The following is a 14,597-nucleotide window of genomic DNA, read 5'->3' as shown; positions in this document are numbered from 1 at the left end:
CCTGAATACATTATTGGATTTGACATTTTGGAAGAGTTGACTCTAGGGTTAGGAGGTAAAACATGAACATTTGGTGTAAATATATTGACTTGCACACCAGATCATGTAGCCAAATTGAAAATCTCTCTGGTGCACGTGCCATTGGCAATGAAGCATGTGTCAATGAAACAATTTTGCATTCCCGGGGTGCACAAGGACATTTCAGACGCCATTAAAGAATATGTAGAGGCAGGAGTATTGAAATCAATCTCTACTGCTTGGAACAATCTGATCTGGCCTCTTAAAAAGGGCGATGGGAGCTGGAGGATGACTATAGACTATAGAGAGTAAAATAACACACACTTCCCCTTTAATTCATGCTGTGCCAGATACTGTTACCTTGATTGAAACATACAGAAGTTTGAGGGAACCTGGTATGCTGTGTTAGATTTGGCAAATGCATTGTTCACAGTGCCAATTGCCAAAGAATGCCTGGAGCAGTTCTCATTTTCTTGGGGTGGGCGTCAGTACACCTTCACAAGATTGCTTTTGGGCTACTTGCATAGTCCCACCCTCTGTCACCGGCTGATTGCAGAACACTTAGACAAGATACCATGTAAACCTGACGTACAGATTTCACATTGCAGTAATGATATTCTGATTTGGGTCAAATATGAGCGCAGTGTGCAAAATCAATTGGAAGCAATTATTGAAGGAATGAAAAAGAAGGCTGGGAAATGACCCTAATAAGATTCAAGGGCCAACTGTGTCTGTGATATTGTTGGGAATTGAATGGCATAATGGCCATCGAGGCATCATACCTAAAGCCAAGCAAAAGATAATTTACCACTCCAGTGAACAAGAAGCAAGGTCAGCAGTTCATAGGAGTGTTTGGGTTTTTGGCAATAGCACATACCACATTTAGGGAAAATCTTGGCCCCACTTTACATAGTGACACAAAATAAATATGAATTTGAATGGGGTTAAGAGCAACAGATAACATTTGACTTGGCAAAGTACACAGTGCAACATGTCCTTGATTTGTTGCCTTTGAAGCAAGGAGTAATAGAGCTAAATGTAACTGTACAAGATAATTATGCTAACTGTAGTCTGTGGCAAAAGCAAAACAATAAGTGAGTCCCTTTGGGATTTTGGAGTTGGAAATTACCTGAGGCTGGTTATAAGTACACTCCTTTTGAGAAGAAATTGCTTGCATGTTATTGGGCTCCCTTTTCTACGGAACAGTTGACTTTGGGTCATGATGTACTGATAAGAAATAAGATCTCAATCACGCAGTGGGTAGTGAGCTCTTCTAAAACACACAGAATAGGACATGTTCAAGCAACTACTATCAGCAAGTGGAAATAGTACATTCAAGACAGAGCCAAATCAGGAAAGTGTGGAGTTGCAAAATTACATGAGCAGGTGGCCACCCATAGATTACATACCAAAGGAAGTGACTGAAGTACATGAGTCTCCAGTGAAATGGGAGTACCTTATGGAGATCTGACAGTAGGGCAGACAGAGCAAGCCTGGTCTACTGATGGCTCTGCTCCTATGTTGGGACTGAGCGCTACTGGAAAGCAGTGTCATAGCATCCCAAGTCAAAAAATATGTTGACAACGCTCGGGAATGTGAAGAGCAGTCCGTTTGCAGAACTTGATGAAGTCTATCAAGCTTTAAAACAAGAGGCACCTGTTCAATGTCATTTGTAAACAAATATTCATGGTCAGTGGCCAATGGGCTAGCTATATGGATGCCAACACGGTTTAAGAATGCATGGAAAAAACATTGGAAAGAATTTTGGGGAAAAGAGCTGTGGCAAGGTATCTGGGAAATGCTATCAAAAAGTGAAGTAACAGTGTATCAAGTGGATGCACACTGTATTACTGACTCATTAGAGCGTTGGATTAATTCTGCTGCAGATGAATACACCAAGATTTCATTTGTGGATGCAGAGGCTCTGGAGGACGATTTGGGGGGTCTAGCCAAGTGGGCACACCAGAAATGTGTGCACCTTGGAGAAAAAGCTACTCAGAGGTTGGCACAAGCTTGAGGGATCAATATCTCTTTAGAGGTATTGAAAACAATTATTTAGCAATGTCTGGTGTGTCAGTATCAATGACATAGATCCGTCCCTCATACTGTCCAGGGCACTTTGCGAAGAGGCAAGTTACCAGGTCAAATCTGGCAGATAGATTATATTGGTTCTGTGCCAATCAGTAAAGACTGCCAATATGCATGCACCATTGTGAATATTTTTTAGGATATTTGATGGCTTTGCCATGCAAGAAAGCTACACAATTGAGCACCACTAAGTTGTTAGGCCAGATTATATTGTACAATGGTGTGCACTTGCAAATTCATAGTGATAATGGCACGCATTTCAAAGGCAAAGTAATTCAGAGGTTTTGTCAAGAGACCACTATTAAATGGCTCTACCATGTCCCTTGATGTCCCCAAAGGATGGCCCTAATTGAGAGGATGAATGGTCTGTTGAAGGAGCAATTGTCTATGACAGGGAATGACGGGCTGGTAGGCTGGCATGAGCATGTATTTTATGCAGTCAAGATTTTAAATAATCGCCCTGTGGCAGAGTGTGAGACTCAGTTAACACACCTATTGTGGCCTACTGTGCAGATGCAAACCCAGTTAGCTACGGAGACCTTGATTTATTGGGAATTTATGCCAGGTGCATTAACTCCACACCGAGCAACTCCAGAATCTGCAGGAGTAGATTTACATGCAATGAGAGGAATCAGATTAGAACCCAGAAATATGAGTGTTATCTAGACTGTGATTGGAGTACAAATTCCCTCAGAACATATGGAATGGATGGCCTCTAGATCTGGATTAGCCTTAAAAGCCATCCAAGTGTTGGGAGGATTGATAGACGCTCATTATCAGGGAGAATTAAAAGTGATGTTAATGAACAGTGGAGATCAGATTGTGCCTACCCATATAGGAGATAGCCCAATTGATTGTCCCACCTGTCAAACTGTCTAAGATCAAAAATGGAGAGGCCCCTACAGAGTTAACTATTTGGGGGGGGCATGGCTTTGCTACATCAGACCACATGGGTGCAAAAGTGTGGGTACAGAAGCCTAGTGGCCCACCTACACCCACAGATGTGATAGCATCGGGCAGAGACCAAGTTGTTCTGGTCATGGAGCCTGGCAAGAAAACATTGAATAATGTTCATGCTGAAAAATGTGATTTAAGAGAACAATTATCAACACTGGTATGCCTGGCTCTGGTTTGCTTTACAGGTTTTGTACCTGCTGTGCCTGACTGGTGTCAGCATAAATATCAATGGTCTCCATTTGGAAGGATCAGATCAAATAATGGGGAAGCCAATTCAAAATGCCACCTTACTGCAAAGGATCAATGTGCAAGTGATGAAAATGTATAATGTAATTCTCAAGTCACTTGATGCCAATGCCAAAATACCAGCCCCAGCAGGCACAAAGAAACAGATTTGAAAAGAATTAAGGATCAATCTAAATAAATACTAAATATGTCATATTTCTGTCTATTGGATGCCAAGAATGGAATAGACCCACTGACATGTCTGTTAGCAGTGCCAACATAGGCTCCAGTTTTGAAACAGATTTTCTGTTTATAACTATTTTCAATTCTGCCAGGAGACAAATGACAAATGGAAAACCATGTCAAAAATTCACACCTATAAAATTCCCAAAGGAGATATTTGCTTTTGGATGACTTTTGAAGGCAAGTCCCTGTTTACGTACACTTCAGAGTGAATAAAACCCTCTAGGGAAATAAGCCAGGAGATAGCTTGCAAGGATAACACGGTTTAATTATATAGAATACAAAATATCAGCAAAGGGCTCTGCTGCTTGACAATGTTCTGCCATCCAAATACATGTCAGTGTCTTTTGAGGGGCCACATGATCCTGCTCCATATGGGATGCCAGGCTACAATTGGTTGGTTTCTTCACCGTCGGTCATGTTCCACGTGGGTCAGCTGGGCTCATCGTGTTGTGAAGTGAAGGTCAGGTCTCTCATTGAGAAATATTGTTAAATCTAAGCTAGCGTACTGGGCCTACTACTACATCACTGTGGCATGCACCTGGGCAGCCTGGGGATTGGTGCAAGTGGAAGAAAGGAAGAAATACAGTCATACTGACCCACACATTCTGGGCTTTGTAGATATTGCACCTCTTGCACTCAAGGCTTCCACCCTTGCTATGATCTATAATGTATCCCTCCCTTTAACTTGTGTTACAAAGGATGTGTTTTATGCAAGGGGTTAAAATATAGCGCATGGTTAGATCTTTTATGTTCAATTGGTTTATGCTAGGACTGGGTGGTCACTCACTTATCATGGAATGCAGGTTTGTGGGGGTCGGGTCAGTGGTGTGGGCACTGGCTGTGAGCTGGCTGGGTGGGGGTTAGAGGCCTGCTGTCCGCTTGGTTGTGATTAATGGACACTGCGGGGAACCTGGTGTTGTCTCACGGCCTTGCAGGGTGCTTTCTCTCCAGTGATATTAAGTATTTGCAGCAGTGAAGGGACAAGGGGTAAGTGAACTTCCGTGAGGACTGGTGGCACAAACTAATTTTGCCTTAATGATCTGGGCCTAGTCAAATCCTTCCATGGAGCTCGATTGGTGCAGCGTGGTCATGCAAGCCTTTGATTTTGTCATAACTGCAAAATGTTTCTTTCTATGCGTCTCCTAATGTTATGCACCTGCTGTTTGTACTATATTAACTTTGCAACAAGTTACATAGTGTGGTTCTCTTCCCCATTATACACTACACTATTTCAAAGGGGATTCACTTCACCTTGAAACGCCTAGGGGGGTGGCATATATTCATCCGGTCGAGAGATAATGGGAGACAAAATGTACTACTGTTGTAGTCTTCTGGCAGGCCTGAATACAACAGAAATGAATAGCCTTCAAGTTATTTAGAATGGTGCTGTCCGAATCGTGATGGGGCTTAAGCGCCGTGATCATGTCTCTGACACAAGAAGGAGCCTGCATTGGCTCCCGGTGGAGGCTTGGGTACATTACCGATTATTGGTGATAACCTCAAATGTATCCAAGGCACTATGCCAAGTTATCTGAGACAATTTTTCATGGATAAAATCCAAAGTCGATCCTTAAAATCCAGCAACCTGAAACTTCTGAGTATCCCCAGAAGCAGAACCAGAAGGGCCAAAAATGGAGCCTTTTACCTTTAACGCCCCACAGCTTGGAATTACCTCCCCCAGCTATCAGAGCTCAGCCTAACTTAGAGTGCTTTAATAAGAACCTGAAAATATGGTTGTTTACTTAATTGGTTCTGTCTACTAGGCTCTCTATTCTCTTATGGTTCTCTCCTATGGATCACTCTTGCTTTAAGTTCCCATCAGCGCCCTTATGCCTCCGCGTCTATGGCCTGCACTATACAAGCGTAATAAAGTAAAGTAAAGTAAAGTACAGTAAGTAAAGTAAAGCAACACTTGTCAGCCAAAGGTGGTTGGTAAGTGTCAAGAACTGAAGTTGAATAAAGAAACCAACCAAACTGTGTTTGAACAAAGAATATGTGCGCACGCCTCATGCACATGCACCAACGTGACCAATATCATGAAGTGTAATCATACAACTGTAGCAGCCAGCCATATGAGCCATGTTCGACTGCCCATAGAGTGGTTATTTTCTTGTGGAAATATTACTTTCACATATATTCCTGCTAACATTTCTGGAGGTCCATGTGCCGTTACACGTTTAGCACTAACCATAAATCCATTGCAGCCAGCATTAACTAGAGTAAAGCGAGCAATTTCTGAATCTATAGGTCTACGTCCAGATTGTAATTCCAATGTGAAGTTATTGTCCAAAGTCCTAGCCCTTGCATACTCTTTGGTGGGAGTCTGGGGATTAGCTGCTGGGGGCTATAAAGCTCTTATTAAATTGCCATGTTTAATAGTGAACGGATGGAATCATACTTCTCAAGCCTTAGCAGAATTGCTTTTAGATAGCAAAGTTATGAGAAAAGCAGTTTTACAAATTAGAGATGCTATTGATTAATTATGATTAAAACATAATTTAGTGTGCAATGTGTTTGAAGGATGTGCTGATTTAATTTGAGTGACCATTCCCAATCTGTGTAAAACCATAGCAACACATTGAAGGAATTGATAAAGGAGGTTATTATTTATCATTCAGGGAATAAGTGGGATTGGCTATTTGCACGGACCCCAAATATTGGTGAAACCCTACGTTATGCCCTTGCTTGCATTCTTCATATTTTGATCATGTTGATTTTGTTGTGTTGTTGTTTGCAATGTATTGCTATCTTAGCTATGATGCTTTGTAGAGTTTTAAAAAAATACAAATTTAGTGCTGTTGAGCTATGGAAATCAAATGTCCAAGGGTGGGATGTAATCATTTAAAACATTTATTTTCATTGATTCCAATACGGAGTCTGGGTGAAAAGCAAACTGTGAACACAAGTGTACATTGAAATCCAAGCTTAAATAAAAGCTCATTTCTGGACACTGTGTGAATTTTCTGAAGTCATGAAAAAAACTCTTGTTTTGTGTTCAGACAGAGTTTATTGTGCATTGCACAAGAAGCGACTTTCATAAGAATCCAGGGGTTCTTTACAAGTCAATGGAATTCAGTGGCTACACCAGCCAAGTAACTGTGGAATTGTACTGGCAGTGGACCTCTCTGGAAAAATACCAGGAGCACAATCGAGTCACTTGGATTTCTGCTGGGTTGGAAGAAGTATATGTATTTCTGCGTGTCTGTTCCCATGGCAAGTGACTCTTTGCCAACCTGGGGTTTTGAAAAAGTTCCAGTGGAGCACTTGGCAAGGATGAAGGATTACAAATTAACGCTCACAGTGATGTATTCATCAATTCTTTACTTCTGTATTTTGGTTTTGTTACTTTGATTTGAGTTAATAAAGAGGCCAGATAAGCACATGTTTTAAAATCTATTTCTAATATTTTTAAATGCACTGGGGAACCTCATAAGCAAAATATATATCTGGGCACTGAGACTCAGAAGAGCAAAACAGTACGTCATCACAATCAAGAAAGTTGTGTCCTTCCTTTACAGTGCCCTTCAGATGAATGCCAGCAGTACCTGGAGCCAAAACATTCGAAGGAGAATTCGTGGTCGTTGCAGTTGAAATTTGAGAATTAACAGTTCTTTCAAGCACCATGTAGGCGGACACAGTAACCCTTTCAGGGAGGTGCTCTTTGGACTGGGAGTCCTTTTTCCTGAGAGGGGAGTCAATCCCATTGAGGTCTCACTTTGCCAGACCCCTAACTTACCTCCCTAGACTCACAGAGGGTGGCTCCAGTCTGGGGAGAAAGGACTAATTGTCCAGATTCATCACATCTGCTAAACAGACTTCATCGTCGTCTCTCCTAGGGATCTCTCAGACACACTTGTTTCACTCATTCCCACTACTTACACGGATGACTTCCTCCCAGTATCCCTCATAAACAGCTCACTGGCTCATCACTTAAAGCACTCCTTGGCATTGTGAACATCTCACTTAGTGAAGGTGCATTTCCGAAACATGTTGAAGACAGGTCTCAAATTAGCTCTTCTCTAAAAGACCTTGCTTGACCCAGAGGATTTAGCCTAATACAGACCCATCACAAGCCTCCCTTTTATCAGGAAGAATATTGATAAAGTAGCTGCCACCCAACTACTTGCCAAAATCAACCATCTTGACCTTCTCCGTGATTATCAGTCAGGCTTCTGGCCCAAATGCAGCACCGAGACTGCAACCATCCAAGTGGAGGACCATGAGCTCAGAATCACCAATACTGTGCACTTGTGTCTCTGAGTGCTCTTAGTCCTCTGAGATGCCTTCAAAACAGTTGATAACCAAATATTCCTTTCCCTCCTCACCAACAGGATGGGCTTCTCTGTATCTGTCCTAAAATAGTTTTCATCCTTATTGTCTGGTTGGCACCAGGTCATACAGATTGGCTCATTCAGATCCAACCGATTCCCAGTCATGTGTGAGGTCTCCCAAGGTTCCATATTCTCCCCAATCATCCAAAATGTAACCCTTGGGAACTTTCCTAAATGACCCCATTATAGCCATCCATCAGTATGCTGATAACACTCAGCTTTATCTTAAGGTCTGTGGCCCGAGGTCCTTGCTAACCTTCGCTAATGCCTGGCTACAACCCAAACGTAGATGTCAAATGCTTACCTTAAAATGAGCCTGATCAAGACCGAATTTGTCCTCATCAGTCTCCCACCAAAAATCAATTTGTGCAACAATGGCTGGATGACATGTGCTTGGAAGGCTCCACACCTCAGCTGTCAGACTAAGCCAAATCCTGAGGCTTTATTGTTGACACTAGCCTTTCCTTCCAAAAGCGTTTAGCCAACAAGTCACAAACTGCACGGCTACAGACTCACACACTCCACAAAACCCTTCATTCCCTCTAACAAATTGTTTACGGTGGTACAAACCCTTGTTATCTCAGACATCAATGGTGAAATGCCGTCCTTAATGTGCTTCCAGGTGCAAACCTGACCCCCCTTCAAGCTGCACACCACTCTGCCGCCCGCCTCATTATAGGTGCCCATCAAATCCGACCGTATCTCTCCAACACCGTGCATGCTTCATGGGCTAACCTTCCCCGACAGGATCATATTCAAAACTGTATTTATCACCTACAAAACAGTCTCAAATGGAACACCAACATACATGGTGGCTAAAGTCCACACCTCAAGAGGCTCTCCACCTCACGTAGCAAAACTATCAAAAGGTTGACGTCAAAGCTAGCCAGCAAAGAGAAGACTCACAAGCAGTCCTTCTTCTGCACCCAACCATCTGGAACTCAATCCATTAGAGGCTCAACGTGACCCTACCATCCTCCATTTCTGCAAAACAATAAAAACATGGCTCTTTCAACAATACCTGTGTGACAAATAAAAATCTGTCTCTCCCCTCGGCAACAGTACTGCAATACTGAATAAAATGCCAGGCCCAATTCAGGCACAATCCTGTTGTAAAGCGATCTGCTGCTCTTGAGCTAGGTTCAGGCTATAAGCAATAAAATACACACATACAGTATGTGCAACATTAGCCAAAGAGCTGGGTTCCTAACGCATGGCACATAAGGGTTTTAAAGTCTGATGACTAAGGGATATGAGCAAAGCTTTGTCAGAGCTAGCACTGAGCCTGCGTTTAATCTACACCACAAAGATACTTGTTGAAATTAGCACAGCAATATGGCTAGCATTGAAAGCCAGGGCTCATCAGTATTGGGCAGGGTCACTTCAGAAGTGTGTGATGACGCCTATTCTATATTTACACTGATAGATAGCCCTTTGCCTTATCTGGAATTAGTCACTAGGGAGACAAAACATGGCAGTATACAAAAGCAAACATGGATATGTTACCTCTCAGAACCAATATGGAGATCACAATGGTACTAAACAGAATGCTGACCAAGTATATTGGGACACAGGGAATGTTCTGTACATTTTCTGTTATTTTGCCACCTGTTTAAGTATTTTAGGAAAAGGATTGTGGATCCAATCAATAAGGGCAAAACAAAAGAGGTGATGGCTGGAAGGTTTAGAAATAATCTGAACCTATGGCTTTGCTCTGGGGAACCCCCCAGATCATCGTTCTTCTCCTGCTAAGCCAATAAAGAAGGGGAAAGACCATATGCAAATCAGGGTTGTGCCGACCCCAAAAGGGGTAGTCCAGCCCAAATTTCTTGGTCACATCCCTTCTGCACGAGACCACAAGCATCCCCAAACATGTTTCAGCCTAGTTGGGCCTCATCAGTGAGGAGTAGCTTGGGTCTCTAGGCCCAGCAGGCACGGGACCCATATCAGGGCATGCCTGTCCCACTCAGCATCACAATAGTAAAACAAAAGGAGTGATGGCTGGAAGGTTTAGAATAAATCTGAACCTCTGGCAGTTGCTCTGGGCAACTCTCCAGACCATTGTTCTTCACTAAGCCATTACAAAAGGGAAAAAACAATATGCAAATCAGGCTTGGTCCCACCCCAAATGGGACAGTCCAGCCCAAACTGCCCAAACTGCTTGGTCACATCCCTTCTGCTGACATGTCTGGGGATACTTGTGGTCTTGTGCAGAAGGCATGTGACCTAGTAGGTCAGGCTGTATTACCCCTTTGGTGGTGGGACCAAGCCTGATTTGCATATGGTCTTTCCTCTTTTTGTAATGGCTTTGCAGGCAAAGGAAGATGTTCTGGAGGGTTACCCAGAGCAACTGCCAGAGGTGTAAGATTAATGTTAAACGTTCCAGCCACCACCTCTTTGTTTTTGCTTTGTCACCCTGAGTGGGACGTGTATGGTCAGACGTGGGTACCATGCCTGCTGGACCTAGAGACCCAAGCTTCTCTTCACTGATGACGCCCAAGGAGACTGAAACATGTCTGGGGATGCTTGTGGTCTCATGCAGAAGGGATTTGATCTAGCAGTTCAGGGTGGACTACCCATTTGGGGGTGGGACCAAGCCTGATTTGCATATGGTTTTTCCCATTTCTGTAATGGATTGGCAGGCAAAGAACGATGGCCTGGAGGTTTGAACAGAGGAATTGCCAGAGGTGTAATAGTAATTCTAAACCTTCAAGCCATCACCTCTTTGTTTTTCCAATATCTAAGGGGCATGGGGCAAAGAAGCTGCAGAATGGCCGTCATGAACCTTGATCAAAAATGTTACCTCTGTTTTAAAACTAGCCTTGCATCACAGATATTGGTAATCCATATTTTCTATTTTAGACATTTTTAAATTGGTGATCTATATTTAATCTAGTGCACATATTGCCTTGTAACATTATACTTCTAACATTGTTCTCTGTGTATCAAGTGGAGGACATGTGGGGGATTGGTTTAATTTGGTGAGTCATGTACATAGTAATGAAATGTTTTGATGCAACACAATTTTAATGAGTTGTAAGTTACTGATAGAATGGTTCCTTTATTAATTTCTAGGAAAACAATGTTAGTAGTTGGTTGCAAATGTCATTTTAAATAGCCATGACAATTTAATTGGCAGCAGTGTGCCTTCAAACACCGAGAAGTGATACATGGATTATCACCCAGACATATAGCAAGGTTTTTGTATGTAACAGGGTTTAGAGGGGGGAAGGCTGATCATTGTTTTAAAAGCTATGTCTAAATTCTTGTATGATGTGAGATTTTATGGAGTTATATTATGTTCTTGTAAGTGTATGACATCGGTGTCTTTAATGTGGCTTTTCTGTTGTTTTGGTAACTGAAATAAACTTTTATGATGGTGATGATCTTGATAAATGTATGTCATCATATGAGCATCAATTCAAAACCCTCTGCATTGTCCACAAAGTTTCTGGGGCCTAGGTCCAACTTACCTTCAGCTATCCCTCCGCAAATACCTCCCCTCTCGAGCTCTCCGCTCCTCTACCTCAAACTTTTTTCAAAGAAATGAGCTGGGGGTCGATCTCTGTCTTCGGCTGGGGCCTCCCTCTGGAACAGCCTCCCTGCCACACTAAAACTCGAGGAGAACCATCTCTGGTTCCGGAAGCACCTCAAGACTTTCCTCTTTGCTTCTGCTTTCGTCTCCCTTCTCCCCTGCTGATTATTTTTTTCCCCCTCTGATTGTTCAATTCGGCTGCAAAGCCAATTTTGCCATGGCCAAAACTGCCATAATTTTTTAAAAAAACACTGACCCCCTACTTACCTTTTTGCCATCCGTGCATGTTCTGACCCTGCAGCATCGAATCCGTCCATCCGACGCAAGTCATGTCCGACACCGCATGGTCTGCTTTTCTTTTTTTTTTTGTCCAGAAGTGGGGGACACCCCGGCTTCCGCCAAAGGCAATCGCTACCAAACATGGTGAGCGGGGGACACCCCCACAACCCCGGCAACCCTTGTTTGGTAGTGATTACCCAAATTGGTTCTTTCCAAATGACCAAATTCCAAATTCCAAATTCGCCCAGTTCTACCATACGGTTCAATTAGAAACAACCATTTCGGGTAATACCCTGCATTCCCCTGGGTTTATAGGCGTTATTTTTCCAGGGAACAAAGGCATGTATTTTTATAGGCGAACCTTATGTGCCCATGGTGCAAAGGTTTCTTGGCTGGGCGATGGAGGGTGTTGTATGTAAGCTTGTGTTAGATGCATAGTGTTGTTTTGGTTGAAGTCTGCGGGAAGTGGTCTTTGGTGTTCCATGTACCAGTGGCATATGTGAAAAATGTGGACTGTGTTAAAGCATAGGAGATTGAAAATATTTCTGGGGGAAATAGCAAATGTCCTAGTGGGTGGTTGGATCATTTGGAGGATTTGGCGGTTGCAGATTCTGGGATGGTACCATGGCTATCTCAGTACATTAAAAAGACAGGTCTTTAAGGTTTTCTCAAATGTCATGTAAGTTTCAGAATTTTGGTATAGTTTTAGAGAAAGCCAATCCCCTGTACAATGTTTTGGTCTCTAACGGTATTTCATTTCTGTATCGTGGTGGTTTACTTGTTTGGTAAGGCATTGGGCCTCATTATAAGTATAGCGGTACGGTATGAACGGTGCCGGTACAGCACCGGCACCGTTCATACCGTACCGCTATACTACAAGTTTCCCTCGCAGGTGCCTGATAGCCTGCCAGGTATGACCTGGCGGGCTGTGTGGCACCCGCGAGGGAGACCCACGGATGCTCCCGCCCCTTCATCAATGATGCTGGTGCATCCATGCTCCTCATCCCCACTCTGCCCTATGGAGCACAGCCATGCCACCACCCGCGAATGGGCAATTACCGGCCCATTCAACTCATAATGGGCCGGTAATTGCCCATTTACAGGTGGCGGGGCCGGTAGCGAGCTTGGCGGTAGCCGTGCCTGCCATACAGGCACGGTTACCCCCAAGCTCGTAATGAGGCCCATTCTCTTTTCTTTGCTCTGTGACTGTATGGTCTCTATGGGAGATGCAGAGTGCTTTGAAAGGAATCTCACATGTAGCCTGTGCACTGATCAGAAGAAGTCAACTCTAGGCAAATATATCATGGTGATTGTCCTTTGTAGAAATGTGAGGAAGGGCATTGCCAGCCTGATCAAGCATAGATGGTCGAAACCTTTATTTGCCATGATTTAATTTGCAAAGTAATGTAATGTTATTTAGCAACCTTCTGCCAATAATACTTGGCTTTGCTGTGCAGGACTCTGTAAGAAAGGAGGACATGATGTGTTAGTCAGAAAGTGGGAAGGCAGATGGAGAAACATTCGGAATTGATGGATGCAGGTCAGAAGTACCTGTTACCTGTGTGCTGATATGAAAATCTCTATTGTTTGTGGTTGGTACCTACTGGGCAGGTAGGCATATGGGGAGCCCCCAGAATGAGGAGTGCAAAAATTGACAGAATGGTTGCTGATAGAAAATGGATATGGTCTGAATATGTTATTTACAATGGATCTACATGTCATCTGAAAGAGTGTGTAAGGTGTAAGAATGCAAGATTGTAGTAGAGAGGGGTTAGTTGAAGGCAATTCCTGTTTGGACCGGTTTGGACCAGGAGGACCCGAATCTGGGTGTGTTGTATTGTGCTGTGCTCAAAAACATAGCTTTTTTCCCCGCTTTTTGGAAAGTCAAATCTTTGTGTGTTGTATTGTGCCATGCTCGAAAAAGTAGCCTTTTTTCTCCTTCTATGAAAAGTGAATCTGGGTGTGTTGCATTGTGCTGTGATCAAAAACGTAGCCTTTTTTCCCCCTTTTAGGAAAATCAAATCTGGGTGTGTTGTATTGTGCTGTGCTAGAAAACTGACCCTTTGTTCCCCCCTTTTGGGAAAGTCGAATCTGGTGTGTTATTTTGTGCTCTGTTAAAAAACATAGCCTTATTTCCACGTTTTGGGCAAGTCGGATGTGTGTGTGTTGTATTGTGCTGTGCTCAAATACTTAGGCCGCAACTTGATGTGCACAGCTTTGCTGCATGCACTCCCTTGCTTCTCTAGCCGTGTGCCCTCCTTTGCCTCATAGGTCCCTGCATCCTGTTCCATTCTCCCCTCCTGGGTTTCGCTTCCTTCCTCTCGCATCTCAGTCCTTCCCTCTTCGATCAATTGTGTACTATTCTGACACTGTCTCGTGCTCCACTGTCTTTCTGGCATTACTTTGCATGACCTGAGTTCTACTTCTATGTTCCTGGCTTGTTCTGTGCCTTGTTGACTGTATTGACTTTGTGTTTGCTCTCTACTGTTCTTGATATTGTGTTGCTATCCACGGTTTGTGGCATTACATTGAAATTGCCTGCATTATTCACTTCTAGTTTCACTGCTGACCTCTGTGTTTTGCTTTTGGTCCTGTATTGCATCTACATTCTTTACTTCCAGGTTCGCTGTTGTGATTTGTGCTTTGCCTGGTTCTGTACTACATCTGCATTCTCTACTTCTAGGTTCCCTGTTGTGCTCTTTTCTTTCTGATGGTTCTATACTGAATCTGATTTATAGGTCTGTTGTTCTTGTTTTTTGTTGTGCCCCCCCTCCCTTTTGTGTCCCCCTCTGTGCCTCCCTCATGTGTGCCCCCCCCATGTGCAACCTCCTATATCCTGCCTGGGCTCTTCTCTCCTTACCCACACTCTCTTCCTCCCTGCACCTGCTATGCTGCTCCCTGTCTCACCTATCTTTTCT

This window comes from Ambystoma mexicanum, chromosome 12 (assembly GCF_040938575.1).
Source record: "Ambystoma mexicanum isolate Mex_15411 chromosome 12, UKY_AmexF1_1, whole genome shotgun sequence".
NCBI lineage: Eukaryota > Metazoa > Chordata > Amphibia > Caudata > Ambystomatidae > Ambystoma > Ambystoma mexicanum.
The sequence above is the reverse complement of the archived record's forward strand: the minus strand, read 5'-3'. Positions refer to the sequence as shown.